Below are 18,838 nucleotides of genomic sequence, written 5' to 3' on the forward strand. Positions count from 1 at the left end.
AAGGCGGAGTACTTCTTACTAGGCCAGTTTAGCAAACTAAACTCTAGCGGCTTTGAGAGAGAAATTAGGCTCCCCGCTAGTGACCGCACACTTGTGTCGAAAAAAGGAGTGATAAATAATAATAAAAAGTTTGCAACAACTAAGAAGAAAAACACTTATCATAAAACGGCTCATATAAATTTAAGAGCCCCCAAGTGACTTGGGTAAAAGAATGATTGCATGTACCAAAGTACTTATATCATATCTATGTTCAACCGAACTTTAAATGCGTCTTAACCGACCGTTGGCTTCTCCCTCTTCGGTCAAGGACCGTAAAGTGTTATGTACTCCATCTGACGAGAATATCGACGGTGTTTTCAATAACCAGGCAATCAGGCCATAAGGCTGTAACAGACAAAGCGCGCTCAGGGAACTTATGCTATATTACTGCGATGAGTAAGAAGCATCTTCGAAGAAAATAGTACCCCCATCAATACCTTTCTTCGGTGCTCATTGTTATTATGAGACTTGTGCAATAGATTTTTTGTACTCATGAGTTCCGTTGTGTGCCGACCATGATTGAAAACAATAAGAGCGCTAGCTTTCGGCTTCACCCAGTCTGAGGTCCGGCTCGGTTGACCCGATCGTGACAATCGCAGAGGTGCTCCCTTTACTCCCTAGCCGAAAAATCGGAAACATGGGGGCAAGCACAGGAGCCATGCAACCCAGCTTGCAAATCGCTTAAGTCAATATGGTGCATATTGTGGCGTAATACATGAACAAGGAACGAAGCCGTACAAGTATAATCATATGCAAGAGGAAAAAGCTTCATGAAGAAAGCCCCCAAGTAAACGGGGTATTTGAATTTGCGCGTCACAAACAAAGTTTGGACAAGGAAACTTTTACAAGCAACTTTTTTCCAAAAAAGTATAATGCTTGACTGAGCCGGACACAAGTTAAAAATTTAAAACTTTGAGCATGAAGACAACTTAGCTGGTTAATGTGCTCGGTATTGATGACGCGGTCCGAGCTTGATGCGGGACAAGGTTCCATCCCCGAACCAGTCCCGAGGTGGCGAAGCAAAGAGCTCGGCACTCCGAAGTGGTGACATAGCACGGTCAATGCAGGACGGCAGGGTGATGCCGAAGTCCCCGGCATGGGGTAATGAAGTGTTGACAAAGCCCCCCGTCCAGCCGAGGTGACGCCAAAGGATATAGTCCGGCTGGATCATTTTCCTGTGCACAAAACAAATAATGCAAACCGGAGATAATAGTAATAATAATAAAAATAAAAAAAATTCGTTGCATAACAAATAATTTATGCAAAGTGAGTAATAAAAAAAATATGGCCTGGCGCCAAAGTCAATGTCGATGCAGGGCGGCGGCGTGATGCGGTAAAGGTATGGCAAGGCCTGAATTCACAGGTCGGTTCGAGTTCCGGATGCGGCGTTCGCCGGACTATGTACGGAAACTGACCGAACCACCATGCGACCGTCGTTAATGCGGTCACCATTTGATAGACCTGCGTACATATGACAGACAAACCGGAGTAATAATTCATTGGGAAAAATGAACCCTAACAAGCAAAAAATACTAGGATTAATAGCACCTGGCTTATTTGTTATAGCAATCCAAAGAAAGGTGATTCCCAAAATTGAGACTCGATCCGCACACCTATCGCCTGATGGGCGATAAAGCAACGGCATGGTGATGCTGGCAAAGGTTGGCTCGGCGAGGTAAAGCCCTCGGTCCAGCTAACGTGAAGGAGCTGGTCGGTCAGCGACGCCGAAGTCTCCGGAGTAGGTCGATGAAGAGATGATGAAGCCCCCGGTCCAGCGATGCAAGTCGTGACGTGGTCGATGCCGGCTTGATGAAGTGACCGTGTGGCGATGTAGGTGTGCCCGCTCCGTGTAATCTATAGGGCGGCGATGTTGGTGACGATTTATCTTTCACGATGCCGAACTATTGTTCGGCCGGCCGAGATGATGATACGAAGAAATTAAGCTCGGCTCAACAAAGCGACGACGTGTCTAACGCAGGTCGGCCGCCGTGGAGTGATGTTGTCGGGCTGGTTTGACACCGGCACAATGGTGAAGTTCGTATTGCAAGAATACTTTTAATACTATTAAAAATAAAACACAACACCCCATACGAAAACTTCCTTCAAAAAAGATGTCCGAGATCCCGTTCATAAAGAAGATGAATTCTGGTCGGATCCGTTCTCGCGCAAAAAACAGATCCAAAAGGTGATGCACTAATCGGAATTGCTCATCACAACAAAGTTCAAGTAAACTGCAAATTTGCAGTAGAGCAAACCCTGACATTTCACTATTTTGATCACACTATTGGGATCACAAATTTAGTGAATTTAGTAACTGGATATTTATCACCCCACTTTTCAGCATATGGTTTCATGTTTATTTTACTTCAGAGAGACCAACACACGATGGGGAAAAGTAGGGACAGGGAGGAAGGTAGAAGGGCAGCATAAACATCTCATCTTTCACGGCTGGTTATGGGCCGAGACCAAAAGGCAGTTGTTTCTCAATTTGACTGAAAATGGTCTGCCACAACCAAAAACAAACAAATTGGCCTGCTACAAAGACATTAGTTAGTAAGCAAACAATGTCAATACTATTATTAGTCTCAATTACATCAGTCTACAAATTCACTTAATAAATAATGCTTATACCGTCAGCCAACCACAAATGCAAGGAATTCAAATAAACAGTGATATGAGCTTGATGAAAAACAGATTTATAACAACCAAACTAATAAATCATGGCAGACAAAAAATAAAACGGTGTTACTGGCTTATATAAAATCATGCCAAGACATGTAACACTTCTCATGTAAGCCACCACATGAGTCGCTGGTACTAATATCATGCCAACACATGCCCGAAAGAGAAATATGGAATGGCTAAACTCTCTTCAAAGATGTCTCATTAAGGTTTATATAACTGCAGCCGATTTGAGAGAAATCAATATAAATCAACAGCTAGCAGCTAGCCATACATAGTATTGTGCAGGAAGACATTTCTTCTAAAAGAACACTGCAAATATTTGATTGCTTGGGGAATAACTTTAGGAGCACTGGGATTACATCCTAGCCAAATTGAATACAACTCTATATTGAAAAAAAAGCATGTATATGTGGGGTGATTAAACTTTAATTGGATAGGGTTGATCATATTTGTGCCTTTCTGAAGAAATAGAAACTAAGCCATCAACACAATCACGGGATCAAATAATAAATGACCTAAACCAAGATTGATATGCAGAAAGACACAACCGAGTCGCATAATTGACTTGTTTCTATTATTAATTGTTTTTTATTGCAACACTAAATATGTGGTTGTAACTACATAGTTATAACCCAACTTACATGACAAAAATAGAACACGGATCTATGATTCTCCAAGGAGTAATTAGTTTCCCTAAAAAAAACAATAATTCATAGTCCAATAGTAGCTGAACTGATAGGGAGCCATTCTTTCCTAGCGATATATGGATCAATCAATAGCCCTGTTCAAGAATTCATCCGATTAACCACTTAACTTGCCAATTAACCCCTACTCGTAGGGTCACCGAGTAGCCGATTAACTGATTAATCACCCGAGTAATTGATTAAATGGCCGATTAACTTGCCGATTAGCCTATTAATCCCCTACTCGTCAGCCAACCGAGCAGCTACAAGTTAACGATTTCCTCAACAATGATCAATAGAGAGAGGGGTGTCAGGGACTCACTGTTTGAGGATGTAAGCGGGTAAAAGGGGTGACCTTGCCTCAGCAGGGCTCAGTCGCACCCAGAATAACATTTTGTCAGTTTTATTAGTAATACTAATATTTGGTTAATGGGGCACCAAAGGAATCTCCTATATGATTTAGTGATTAAAGAATAATATTAAACAATGAATCTCCCATTGGTTCACAAAGTATGCAATTTTTCTCTCAACTGAAATGACAACCACATTTTGTCAGCGATATTTGGTTAATGGAGCACCAACAAATCTCCTAGAGTATTTCATTTGGAGGTTAAAGGGAATAAGAATAAAGGATGTAAAATAACCAGTGACACCTTAGCTCTCACTACACACTTGGCAAACAAATACATTAGGTGACTACTGATTATCTGTAGCTAAATCTTATCTGAAGTACAACCAAGATGAACAGAAACATTTCACCTCACTTTTGGTGGAAAAATACTCTTCTCTGATTGATCATTCAGTTACACAGTGATCCGCTTAACACATCGCAGGTTGATCTGCAATCACATAAGCAAGCATTTGCATTAGAACAAAAGGAAGAATGAAATGTTTGATCTTTCATATGGTACTATTGATCCTAGAGCAACCCTAAATAGGAGATTAGTAACACACATCACTCTCCCGGCAAGAAGCAGCTCTCCCGGCAGTAACACGCATCACTCTCTCGGCAGAAGGTGACTCTTCTTCAGATTGTTGACCATATTCATTATTCACAATAACGAAGTACAACTCCAAATCAGAAAGGTCGTCGATAATGCTGAGCATGGAAAGGTTTCTGTAGTTACCATTAATGTAATCAATGAGTACCAACTATTGCTTGATGCATATATAAACAATCAGAAGGTTGTCTACCTAGATTTCTTCCTACCCAACTTTCCTTTATCAGCAAGGAGGAACTGTTTTTTTCATATATAAACAATAAGCAGGTGACCTAATGGACTATGCAACCCATAGATTAATTATGCAAGAAGTTACCATTCCTATAATTAGCAAGCATCAATCATTGTTTGGTGCATCTACAAACAATGAGGAGGCGGTCTAATTCTGGAGCACATAGATTAATTATCTGTGTAGTCAGACTTCCTCTGTTAGGAAGCAGCAACTACTACCCGCCGCACATATTTCTCCCAAATCACTAACCTGAACAGGTATTACAGTACACTGAAAATTGGGCACACCCTACAGACATGGATATGAACCAAAATGCATATATCTCTCCCAAAGCACTAAACAGGAAGCAAACCACCAGGGAAACCATAAGTACATATGGCCAGCCATATCTTATGAAGGTATCCTATGCTACAAAGACACAATACCCAAAAAGACATTTGGATTGCAGTGCAGCCTCACAATTGAAGCCGAAAACATCAAAGATTAAGCATGTCAAGAGTGCACATTTTTATCGGATAGAATCTCACTTGAAGGCGTGACAACATGTTTCCTTGCACAACATAGGTCAATCCACAACCAAAATGAACCAAATGTTCACAATATCCTTTCTTGTATGCATCAAGCAGAATTCAAAATCTCATGGAGGTTCTGTACCATTTGCCTTTGGCCACCACCTGGACAGTACACAACCAAATTTAGCTGAAGTTTATAATAAACATGCATGCAACGATAGCAGCCTATATTAATTTTATACCTGGCTTACAGGAAACCAGAAGCTATGTACTGGCAATGAACCAGAAAAGGAGGAGAAATTCAGAAAAATCTAGTATGTAACCTAGTTTAACAATGCTTATATCCCCAATCCAAGCTCTACATATTTCAGCTCACTAATGCTTACAAAAAATAAAAAATAGTACCCTCATTTTGGAACTTGAATCTGCAAACATGGTGTCTAACTAAAAATCAGAGTCATGGTTAAGATAAAGGAGCACCTCTGGAACGAGAGCGGTGGCTAAAAGCATCAGACCACCAAAACATCCCATAGCACACAGTCCAACAGCGAACCATCTCCTGAACCTAATTAAGTAATGTATATATGAATCTAAACTACATGACATAAGCTGAAGAACAACACGAGCATGCAGATCCAACTCTGTGAATTTGCAAACAAAAGGCCCAAAAAATTCACCTCCAGATGAGGTCTCCGAGAAGCATAAAGTCGCCATCCTTGTCTCCGTTCCGCTCACCGCCACGAGACTCATCTCCTCGTACCCACCCTGCATCCAAGAGCCAAATCGTCAGAAACCCACCAGAAGAACAACACATAACATGCTCGTCTCTGCTGCTATTGAGTACATGAACAGGATATGTTCTTGGCTGCAAAGAACTATTAACTTTTTAGGAATTTTAAGCAACATTATAGAAGCTGAAATACAACCAGATCTATTTTAACAATAGGTTTATGAGATTATGGTGTGCCTTTTCTTATCTATCTGTCACAATATATTATATAATGGGTACATGCTATCTGGAACATGAAAGACAAGGGAAAATTAAAAGGGTCAACTGTTATACAATACATATGTACCCAGAGCCATTAACTTAAAAGGGTCAATATATTTTCTACACTATGCTTTGTGAAATTAACTCTTTTATGTACCTCCCTCACAAACATTCACGGTTACCAAATCTAGATGATTTTTATTTGAACTTTTAGAACTGAATACCAAGAGCATACATGCCTCTTACTTTGCAACCTTAGCCAAACATAGTGGAGAGAATACGAGGAGTGCTGTATAGGAAAAAAATTAAGTTAATAGCTGTCCCTGCAGTTTCCATCAGATTAACATTAAAACTCATCAAAAAGTAAGGAATAGCGAGCCAAATGTGAATTGTATTACAACACAAGGTTTTAAATTGTGCGGTCCGATAAAAATGAAGTTAAATGATGTGTGCCCTATGGTATGCAGACTGTTTCATCCTTAGAAATTGTAATGCAAAATCAGGCTGTCTGCTAGCATAAAGGTGGCTTTTAAATATTAGAATGCCACTTCAAAGTTGAAGTAAGTATGAACCCACAGAAAATCACCACTACCCAACCATAAACAGAGAGGAAGTAATATGAGCTGAGATCTTCGATGGCATAAAAAAATTTAGAGCATATTTGACATATCATTTTGAAGTTAAAAATAGCAAATAAGCTACAGCCAAGAAAGAACACATTAAGTAGCTAGAGAGTATACACTACTTTCTAATAGGAAAGAAGGTAATTTACCCGGCAAGGTATTGTCACTGATTCCAACATGAAAGAACAAAGAAACCTGGGATAATCCCAACCACATCTGTCCATACAAAAAACACAAGTCAATACACCAAAGGCATGCCCAATACAAAAGGAGCAACACGATAGGCATCATAAAAAGTACCTGTGAAACGCTCAGGCGTGTTTGTAGGCCTTGGGAGCTGATTAATTGGAGTCAGGACATAGGTGCAGAAAGGAAATTCTGCTTCTAGACCCTCCCATCACGCAACAGTTGTATACCTAGTGAACTTAATCATGTATTGACTCTCCACCAGCCCGAAGACATACTTCTTGAGAAAGACCAGAAACTTGCGACAGATCATCAACCCACACTCTTGGGGGACACATATAAATTGGTTAACAAATTTCTCAGGCATCTCTGCATACATATGGTTACCCTGCGAGGAAAAGAGTATGGTTCAACACAGGAGAAATAACAGACCATTAAATAACAGGACAAGAAAGACAGGAAACCAGATCAAAGAATACATGTACCTGCATCTAGTATAACCACATCCATCTCCTTGATAGGTCCATTTTCGGTTCCACCATGGTGATGCCACAGACGTGATATGCACACACAGGGTATGCTAGAGCGAGTTACACGGACGCACTTCAGACAGTGCATTGAATGTTATCTACAACAAATAGAAAATGCAAAAAAATGCAAAGACTAATCAGAGCAGGCCATGGTCTAGCAATCATGATAAGCACATAACATATTGTACAGACCCAAATATAATCAAAGGCAGCATGCCAACACACACATCAAAGAAAGACACACCACATGTAATCGCGACAATAAAGGTAAATAGTGATCCTACCTCCTAAGTAGGATCAATTAGTTCATCACATCATTATACCAAGAGCACACACACACTGGCAAATCATCTAAAAGGCTGATCCAACAAAAGAGGGTACACAGTGCAGAAGAACGAGGCCAGCAAAAGAGGGTCCTTGCACAATAAATAGCAATAGAACCGACCAACAATCCTGGAAATAAGAGTAAGTACTAAATTTGCAGGCAATGAAATAGTCACATTTGTAACGATTGTCCATAGATTTGTCTTAATTGATCATAATCCATTGCACTCCTGACACTAAACAAATTCGTAACCGCTCTTTTCCGAGATATGATGTTGTGAATATAATTAACCTTCATAAGAAAGAAATAATTTCTAGCCTAAAAATAGCTCACGGCCAACACTGTCCATCACCACTGTTAACCTTCAAGAATAACAGGACAATATAATTAATCCTTGAGGCAAAGAACGAAATCAGAGACTAACCCAGACCAACAATTAATCTTAATTATACTAACCAGCCATGCAATCAATCCTTAAGCTAAAGAACTAAATCAGAGACCAACCCAGGCCAACAATCAACCCTCAAGCCAAACACTCGAACCAAGAAATTTGGGACACATTTTAGCCTTACATAATTCAGCGTGCAGTGAATCCTAAAGACAAAGAACCAAATCAGAGACTAACCCAGTGCTCTTTTTCTAATCAACCATGTGACCTATCCATTCCTGTGATTACATTGCTAAGCAAGGACCAAATTAATCTAGCACTTGAGGACAATACTCTAATACAAACAACTGCACCCACAACAGGCATAGACCACCCATGTTCTTAACCAACCATGCAACCTCACTGACCGCCAAGGCAAACAATTAAGAAAGGACCAATGAAAACAAATCAACAATGACACCATCTAAGAATCCAACAACAGAAGCCCACGAATAACCTGTTCCCCACCTCTCTTTTGCAAGGCCTAATCGATTACAGACAAATCCAGCCCCTGAAAATAGTACATTGATTCCAAGAACGTCAGAACCACACCTACAGCAACACAGATTGTCTTATATTTTCCCAACCAACTTGTCAGATGTCCAACCCCGAAGATAAACGGACAAGGAAGAGCTTGGGTTAACCAATCCATTCAGGCAGACAATTTCCAAGAACAGAGCCCATGCACAATCCATCTCATCACCTTCACCTAACAAGCTCCAATCAAGCACCTAAGAATGGCTCCTAAACCCACTGAACAGCAACCACGAAAGGTACAATCCGTTAAATTAACCAGGCATGTGATTCATGCAACTAATCCTTAAGAAAAAGAACTAAAGCAGGTACTAACCCGAATGGCAACAAATCTGCGTCATATTCTAACCTAATGTAATCCAACAATTAATCATCAAGAGAAACACCTAAATCTGGGACTAACCCCGAATGGCAACAAATCTGCGTCATATTGTAACATAATGTAATCCAACAATTAATCATCAAGAGAAACACCTAAATCTGGGACTAACCCAAACCAATAGTCAGACCAGTGAAATATCTTAAACCAACAGAATCCAACTACGACCCAAGCAGATCCCCTAATTTCACAAAAGGAAACAGACCATATCCAGGCTCGAATAGCTAATGCATCCAAAAAAATTGCCGCATCCGACCAGCCAACACGTCCAAAAAACTATTGGAGTCCCACATAAGCACCAGACAAGAGTGGAAAGGAGGAGAAAAGGGGTTGACTTGCAGAACTAATTCACCCCCTGTCGCTGCCATCATTGGTGATGGCCGCTGCTGTCGTCCGAGGCTAGGGTTCGCTGCTGGACGCGTGCGTGCACCTGTGTGACCAAAAAGCAGCAGCAACATGAGGGGAGGGGAGGGGCCAAAAACAACAACATCATGAGGGGAGGGGAGGGGCCAATAGCACCTTGACCAGCAGCAGCAATGCTAGGGTTTGGGGTGTCTCCGTCCACGGCTGTACCTGGGTCAGACCCCCACTCCATGGCCGGCCTCGAGGACGGTGGTGGCTCAGGTCGACGACGGCGCGTTGATGCCGTCGTGGATCTGGGCGCTGCATCACCACGTCCTCCTCGCGCTCCGGGAGCGGGCGGTGGTTCCCCTTCTCGCCCCTGCGCACGAGCGTGCGGTGTGGTGGCGGACGGCTGGGCGAGAAGACGACGGTGGCATGGGGCTGGACCTGGACGGCGGTGGAGCTGGGAGGCGCGGGTGAGGTTCTAGGGCTTGGAGGGAGAGAGAGAGGCAAGGGGGCGGCGCGAGGGCGAGCGGAGGCGGCGGCGGCGCGAGGGCGAGCGGTGGCGGCGTGCGAGGCATAGGAGATCGAGAGAGAGAGAGAGGAGGAGGTGGGACGAGCGAATGTGGAGAAGCGACGGCTAGGTCACGCCCATGTGGCGATTGGATATTTTTCCAACCATGGGAAATGACGAAAATGCCCTCCGCAACCATCTAGTTTTACACGCGGTGGCATTGGAATTTTATCTAACGGCTCACGGTGATCTGGTAAATATCTGCCGCCTCACGTGAACCGAACCCGAGATCCGACGGCCGGAAACGCATCAGGAGATCAATCGGACGGCCGGAATCGCCTGAGCTCTGAGGAGCCTCCGACATCCACTCGTCTCTTATTTCTGGATGTGAATCCCATCAAAGTAATACAAATGCTATGGTGTGCATCCCCGAAGTTATGAACACCCTTAGGTTCCTGGGTTTGCTAAGCATTAACTGGTCATTGAGCCGGTGAGGGGCTGTGATTGAACTCCATAGGTGCACAATAGACGCCTAAACCATTGATCACAGTGTCTCCTTCGCCTGCTTTCTAGAAGTAGAGTAGTGAAGAACCGTTCCTTTCCTCCACGAGGTTCGCTGGAGGAACTTAGGCTTTCTGTTCTCTCGTCGACGCTGGTCCAACTCACCTCTGGTGCGTAACGAATTGATTGAACTGTCACTTTTTTTTGAACCCAAAGGCAAAAGATTTGCTTCATTCATTAATTAAGGGAAGAGACAAGGTTTAAGTCGGAGCCACATGAGGCCCACTGAATACAAAGTCATTACTCTCGCGGCATCAAATTACTCGGGCGTTTCGCCCCCGCTAGCACGGAAAAAAATTCTATGAGACCAGGTCTCACAGTTTAGCAGGTGAGACCCATCTTGATGGATGACACGTGGCATTTGCAAATCACAAAGCATCTACCCCACCCCCACCTGAAATCAGGGATGGAGAGATTAGATGCTTTGTGATTTGTGAATGCCACATGTCATTCATTAGGGCGGGTCTCGCCTGGTTTATATGAGACCTGGTCTCATATAATTTTTTTTCCGCTAGCACCATAGCCTAGCTTCCTCCTTCAAGTTTCGCAAGATGATTTGGGGGGGCGTTGATTTCTTCTGGAAGACCCTTGCATTTCTCTCATTCCAAATGGTCCAGGTGGTGAGCAAGGTGAGGGTCGCCATCGCCTTGCTGCGCCTTGCCATATGAGTCCACCAACTACTGAGAGAGTGATGAGCCGCCCACTGGTTGGTGTTGATATCGCCAATTTGCATCCAATCTCTAATCAGCCTCCACAACCGCATAGTGTACCGACATCTGTCACTTTCATTGATGACCCAGGGGATTAAATACAGAGGGAACAGGATCCAATGCCACGAAGGGGCGCATTCGCTCGCGGGGGCGTGGGCATATTTCAAACCGCACACTGGTTACAAGGGAGGATTATTCCTAAATAATATAATTAGTTTAAATCGTAACACTCCCCCTAATCCTCGCTTGTCCTCGAGACTGTTCATCTTTGAAACATTCTTCTCCAAAACCCTGTGGGAAAAATTGAGAAAATAATATACAATATGCCATGAAAAACTCCTAAGACCCAGTGGGAAAATAAGGAGAAAATGATGTATATCGTACATGCTTGCATTGATATTGCCTCGTTAAAAACCTTCTATGAGAAACCATTTGGAAAACCTCACAGAGGAAAAGAGCAATACTAAAGATCACATGATCTTGACAGGTTATACCCTAGGAGATTTCTCCTCCTGAATTTTGCACGTCTCGAAGTCGTCTCATACCAATTCCAGTTACATATTTATGGAACAGAGAACTTGGTAAGGACTTTGTAAACAGATCGGCAAGATTGTCGCATGACTTCGTTTGCAAAATATTTATCTTCCCCTTCTCTTGCAGATCATGGGGATAAAATAATTTAGGAGAAATATGGTTTGTAATATTGCTCTTAATATAACCCGTTTGCATTTGTGTAATACAAGCAGCATTATCTTAATAGATAATGGTGGGTGATTTCAATGAACCAATCCCACTTGAACTTTGGACAAAGTTCATCATTCTGCGAAGCAATGCACATTCACGTGATGCTTCGAACAAAGCAATTATCTCAGAATGATTGGTGGACATTGCTGTTGGAAATATGCCCTAGAGGCAATAATAAAAGCATTATTATTATATTTCCTTGTTCATGATAATTGTCTTTATTCATGCTATAATTGTGTTATCCGGAAATCGTAATACATGTGTGAATAACAGACACCAACGTGTCCCTAGTGAGCCTCTAGTTGACTAGCTCGTTGATCAACAGATAGTCATGGTTTCCTGACTATGGACACTGGATGTCATTGATAACGAGATCACATCATTAGGAGAATGATGTGATGGACAAGACCCAATCCTAAACATAGCACAAGATCGTATAGTTCGTTTGCTAGAGTTTTTGAATGTCAAAGTATCTTTTCCTTAGACCATGAGATCGTGTAACTCCCGGATACCGTAGGAGTGCTTTGGGTATGCCAAACGTCACAACATAACTGGGTGACTATAAAGGTAGACTACGGGTATCTCCGAAAGTGTCTGTCGGGTGACATGGATCAAGACTGGGATTTGTCACTCCGTATGACGGAGAGGTATCACTGGGCCCACTCGGTAATGCATCATCATAATGAGCTCAGAGTGACCAAGTGTCTGGTCACGGGATCATGCATTACGGTACGAGTAAAGTGACTTGCCGGTAACGAGATTGAACGAGGTATTGGGATACCGACAATCGAATCTCGGGCAAGTAACATATCGATAGACAAAGGGAATAGCGTACGGGGTTGATTGAATCCTCGACATCGTGGTTCATCCGATGAGATCATCGTGGAGCATGTGGGAGCCAACATGGGTATCCAGATCCCGCTGTTGGTTATTGACCGGAGAGTCGTCTCGGTCATGTCTGCTTGTCTCCCGAACCCGTAGGGTCTACACACTTAAGGTTCGGTTACGCTAGGGTTGTAGGGATATGTATATGCAGTAACCCGAATGTTGTTCGGAGTCCCGGATGAGATCCCGGATGTCACGAGGAGTTCCGGAATGGTCCGGAGGTAAAGATTTATATATGGGAAGTCCTGTTTCGGGCATCGGGACAAGTTTCGGGGTTATCGGTATTGTACCGGGACCACCGGAAGGGTCCCGGGGGTCCACCGGGTGGGTCCACCTGTCCCGGGGGGGCACATGGGCTGTAGGGGGTGCGCCTTGGCCTAATGGGCCAAGGGCACCAGCCCCACATAGGCCCATGCGCCTAGGGTTTAAGGGGGAAAGAGTCCTAGGAGGGGAAGGCACCTCCTAGGTGCCTTGGGGGGGAGGGAAACCCCCCTTGGCCGCCGCACCCCCTAGGAGATTGGATCTCCTAGGGCCGGCCACCCCCCCTTGGCCCTCCTATATATAGTGGGGGAGAGGAGGGACTTCATACCTGAACGCCTTGGCCTTTGGTTGCCTCCTTCTCCCTCTCCAACACCTCCTCCACCTCCATAGTGCTTAGCGAAGCTCTGCCGGAGTACTGCAGCTCCATCAACACCACGCCGTCGTGCTGCTGCTGGTGCCATCTCCCTCAACCTCTCCTCCCTCCCTTGCTGGATCAAGAAGGAGGAGACGTGGCTGTTCCGTACGTGTGTTGAACGCGGAGGTGACGTCCGTTCGGCGCTGGTCATCGGTGATTTGAATCACGTCGAGTACGACTACATCATCACCGTTCTTTTGAACGCTTCCGCTCGCGATCTACAAAGGTATGTCGATGCATCTAATCACTCGTTGCTAGATGAACTCCTAGATGATCTTGGTGAAACGAGTAGGAAATTTTTTGTTTTCTGCAACGTTCCCCAACAGTGGCATCATGAGCTAGGTCTATGCGTAGTTCTTCTTGCGCGAGTAGAACACAATTTGTTGTGGGCGTAGATTTGTCAACTCTCTTGCCGTTACTAGTCCTTTCTTGCTTCAGCGGTATTGTGGGATGAAGCGGCCCGGACCAACCTTACACGTACGCTTACGTGAGACCGGTTCCACCGACTAACATGCACTAGTTGCATAAGGTGGCTAGCGGGTGTCTGTCTCTCCTACTTTAGTTGGAGCGGAATCGATGAACAGGGTCCTTATGAAGGGTAAATAGAAGTTGACAAATCACGTTGTGGCTTTAACGTAGGTAAGAAAACGTTCTTGCTAGAACCCTAATTCAGCCACGTAAAACTTGCAACAACAATTAGAGGACGTCTAACTTGTTTTTGCGGCAAGTGGTTTGTGATATGATATGGCCAAAGTTGTGATGAATGATGAATGATCTATATGTGATGTATGAGATGTTCATGCTATTGTAATAGGAATCACGACTTGCATGTCGATGAGTATGACAACCGGCAGGAGCCATAGGAGTTGTCTTTATTCTTTTATATGACCTGCGTGTCATCAAGAAACGCCATGTAAATTACTTTACTTTATTGCTAAACGCGTTAGCCATAGTAGTAGAAGTAATAGTTGGCGAGCAACTTCATGGAGACACGATGATGGAGATCATGATGATGGAGATCATGGTGTCAAGCCGGTGACAAGATGATCATGGAGCCCCAAGATGGAGATCAAAGGAGCTGTGTGATATTGGCCATATCATGTCACGTTTATTATTTGATTGCATGTGATGTTTATCATGTTTTGCATCTTGTTTACTTAGAACGACGGTAGTAAATAAGATGATCCCTCACAATAATTTCAAGAAGTGTTCCCCCTAACTGTGCACCGTTGCGACAGTTCGCTGTTTCAAAACACCACGTGATGATCGGGTGTTTTATTCAGACGTTCACATACAGCGGGTGTAAGACAGATTTACACATGCAAACACTTAGGTTGACTTGACGAGCCTAGCATGTACAGACATGGCCTCGGAACACAGAAGACCGAAAGGTCGAGCATGAGTCGTATAGAAGATACGATCAACATGAAGATGTTCACCGATGTTGACTAGTCCGTCTCACGTGATGATCGGACACGGTCTAGTTTAACTCGGATCATGTAATACTTAGATGACAAGAAGGATGTCTAATCTAAGTGGGAGTTCATTAATAATTTGATTAGTTGAACTTAATTATCATGAACTTAGTCTAAATATTTTACAATATGTCTTGTAGATCAAATGGCCAACGTAGTCCTCAAATTCAACGCGTTCCTAGAGAAAACCAAGCTGAAAGACGATGGCAGCAACTATACGGACTGGATCCGGAACCTGAGGATCATCCTCATAGCTGCCAAGAAAGATTATGTCCTACAAGCACCGCTTGGTGACGCACCCGTTCTCCCTGCGGAACAAGACGTTATGAACGCTTGGCAGGCACGTTCCGATGACTACTCCCTCGTTCAGTGCGGCATGCTTTACAGCCTAGAGCCGGGGCTCCAAAAGCGTTTTGAGAGACATGGAGCATATGAGATGTTCGAAGAGCTGAAAATGGTTTTCCAAGCTCATGCCCGGGTCGAGAGATATGAAGTCTCCGACAAATTCTTCAGCTGTAAGATGGAGGAAAACAGTTCTGTCAATGAGCACATACTCACTATGTCTGGGTTGCATAACCGCTTGACTCAGCTGGGAGTTAATCTCCCGGATGATGCGGTCATTGACAGAATCCTCCAGTCGCTTCCACCAAGCTACAAGAGCTTTGTGATGAACTTCAATATGCAGGGGATGGAAAAGACCATTCCTGAAGTATTTGCTATGCTGAAATCAGCGGAGGTAGAAGTCAGGAAGGAACATCAAGTGTTGATGGTCAATAAAGCCACTAAGTTCAAGAAAGGCAAGGGTAAAAAGAACTTCAAGAAGGACGGCAAGGAGGTTGCCGCGCCCGGCAAGCAAGCTGCCGGGAAGAAGCCAAAGAATGGACCCAAGCCTGAGACTGAGTGCTTTTATTGCAAGGGAAGCGGTCACTGGAAGCGGAACTGCCCTAAGTACTTAGCGGATAAGAAGGCCGGCAAAACAAAAGGTATATGTGATATACATGTAATTGATGTGTACCTTACTAGTGCCCGTAGTAGCTCCTGGGTATTTGATACCGGTGCAGTTGCTCACATTTGTAACTCAAAGCAGGGGCTGCAGAATAAGCGGAAACTGGCAAAGGACGAGGTGACGATGCGCGTCGGGAATGGTTCCAAGGTCAATGTGATCGCCGTCGGCACGCTACCTCTGCATCTCCCTTCGGGATTAGTTTTAAACCTTAATAATTGTTATTTAGTGCCAGCTTTGAGCATGAACATTGTATCGGGATCTCGTTTAATTCGAGATGGCTACTCTTTTAAATCTGAGAATAATGGTTGTTCCATTTTTATGAGAGATATGTTTTATGGTCATGCTCTATGGTGAATGGTTTATTCCTTATGAATCTCGAACGTGATGCTACACATATTCATAATGTGAGTACCAAAAGAAGTAAGGTTAATAATGATAGTCCCACATACCTGTGGCACTGCCGCCTTGGTCACATAGGTGTCAAACGCATGAAGAAGCTCCATGCTGATGGACTTTTAGAGTCTCTTGATTATGAATCATTTGACACGTGTGAACCATGCCTTATGGGTAAAATGACCAAGACTCCGTTCTCAGGAACAATGGAGCGAGCAACCGACTTATTGGAAATCATACATACTGATGTGTGCGGTCCAATGAGTATTGAGGCTCGCGGTGGCTATCGTTATGTTCTCACCCTCACTGATGATTTAAGTAGGTATGGGTATATCTACTTAATGAAACACAAGTCTGAAACCTTTGAAAAGTTCAAGGAATTTCAGAGTGAGGTTGAAAATCAACGTGACAGGAAAATCAAGTTTCTGCGATCAGATCGTGGAGGAGAATACTTGAGTCACGAGTTTGGCACACACTTAAGAAAATGTGGAATAGTTTCACAACTCACGCCGCCTGGAACACCTCAGCGTAATGGTGTGTCCGAACGTCGTAATCGCACTCTATTAGATATGGTGCGATCTATGATGTCTCTTACCGATTTACCGCTTTCTTTTTGGGGCTATGCTTTAGAGACTGCCGCATTCACTTTAAATAGGGCTCCGTCGAAATCCGTTGAGACGACACCGTATGAATTATGGTTTGGGAAAAAACCTAAGCTGTCGTTTCTAAAAGTTTGGGGATGCGATGCTTATGTCAAGAAACTTCAACCTGAAAAGCTCGAACCCAAATCGGAAAAATGCGTCTTCATAGGGTACCCAAAAGAAACTATTGGGTACACCTTCTACCTCAGATCCGAAGGCAAGATCTTTGTTGCCAAGAATGGGTCCTTTCTGGAGAAAGAGTTTCTCTCGAAAGAAGTAAGTGGGAGGAAAGTAGAGCTTGATGAAGTATTGCCTCTTGAACCGGAAAATGGCGCAACTCAAGAAAATGTTCCTGAGGTGCCAGCACCGACTAGAGAGGAAGTTAATGATAATGATCAAGATACTTCTGATCAAGCTCCTACTGAAATTCGAAGGTCCACAAGGACACGTTCCGCACCAGAGTGGTACGGCAACCCTGTCTTGGAAATCATGTTGTTAGACAACGGTGAACCTTCGAACTATGAAGAAGCGATGGCGGGACCGAATTCCGACAAATGGCTAGAAGCCATGAAATCCGAGATAGGATCCATGTATGAAAACGAAGTATGGACTTTGACTGACTTGCCCGTTGAACGGCGAGCCATAGAAAATAAATGGATCTTTAAGAAGAAGACAGACGCGGATGGTAATGTGACCATCTATAAAGCTCGGCTTGTCGCTAAGGGTTATCGACAAGTTCAAGGGGTTGACTACAATGAGACTTTCTCACCGGTAGCGAAGCTGAAGTCCGTCCGAATCATGTTAGCAATTGCCGCATTCTATGATTATGAAATATGGCAAATGGACGTCAAAACGGCATTCCTTAATGGTTTCCTTAAGGAAGAATTGTATATGATACAGCCGGAAGGTTTTGTCGATCCTAAGAATGCCGACAAAGTGTGCAAGCTCCAACGCTCGATTTATGGGCTGGTGCAAGCATCTCGGAGTTGGAACATTCGCTTTGATGAGATGATCAAAGCGTTTGGGTTTACACAGACTTATGGAGAAGCCTGCGTTTACAAGAAAGTGAGTGGGAGCTCTGTAGCATTTCTCATATTATATGTAGATGACATACTTTTGATGGGAAATGATATAGAACTCTTGGACAGCATCAAGGCCTACTTGAATAAAAGTTTTTCAATGAAGGACCTTGGAGAAGCTGCTTATATATTAGGCATCAAAATCTATAGAGATAGATCAAGACGCCTCATAGGTCTTTCACAAAGCACATACCTTGATAAGATATTGAAGAAGTTCAATATGGATCAATCCAAGAAGGGGTTCTTGCCTGTGTTACAAGGTATGAAATTGAGCTCAGCTCAATGTCCGACCACGGCAGAAGATATAGAAGAGATGAGCGTCATCCCCTATGCCTCAGCCATAGGTTCTATTATGTATGCCATGCTGTGTACCAGACCTGATGTTAACCTTGCCGTCAGTTTGGTAGGAAGGTACCAAAGTAATCCCGGCAAGGAACACTGGACAGCGGTCAAGAATATCCTGAAGTACCTGAAAAGGACTAAGGAAATGTTTCTCGTTTATGGAGGTGACGAAGAGCTCGTCGTAAAGGGTTACGTCGACGCTAGCTTCGACACAGATCTGGATGACTCTAAGTCACAAACCGGATACGTGTATATTTTGAATGGTGGGGCAGTAAGCTGGTACAGTTGCAAGCAAAGCGTCGTGGCGGGATCTACATGTGAAG

The 18,838-nt window shown here is 43.7% G+C and overlaps 1 long non-coding RNA gene across 7 annotated transcripts; it reads right to left on the reverse strand.

The window, feature by feature from the left end:
- Nucleotides 1–1,850: 1,850 nt before the first annotated feature.
- Nucleotides 1,851–10,100, reverse strand: LOC119291490. 7 transcript variants are annotated; one of them, XR_005142472.1, is made up of 10 exons: nucleotides 9,667–10,100; nucleotides 7,438–9,577; nucleotides 7,067–7,340; nucleotides 6,916–6,982; nucleotides 6,390–6,432; nucleotides 5,830–5,917; nucleotides 5,168–5,314; nucleotides 4,362–4,524; nucleotides 4,167–4,246; nucleotides 1,851–2,571 (listed from the first exon to the last, which is right to left on the reverse strand). It is a non-coding gene; the product is annotated as an uncharacterized LOC119291490 (long non-coding RNA). The 7 variants fall into 7 exon arrangements; XR_005142475.1 differs by lacking the exon at nucleotides 1,851–2,571 and having other exon boundaries at nucleotides 3,906–4,246; nucleotides 7,438–7,580; nucleotides 9,483–9,577; XR_005142473.1 differs by lacking the exon at nucleotides 1,851–2,571 and adding an exon at nucleotides 5,633–5,717 and having other exon boundaries at nucleotides 3,906–4,246.
- Nucleotides 10,101–18,838: the final 8,738 nt, after the last annotated feature.

The sequence above is a fragment of the Triticum dicoccoides genome, chromosome 4B (assembly GCF_002162155.2).
Source record: "Triticum dicoccoides isolate Atlit2015 ecotype Zavitan chromosome 4B, WEW_v2.0, whole genome shotgun sequence".
Classification (NCBI taxonomy): Eukaryota; Viridiplantae; Streptophyta; class Magnoliopsida; order Poales; family Poaceae; genus Triticum; species Triticum dicoccoides.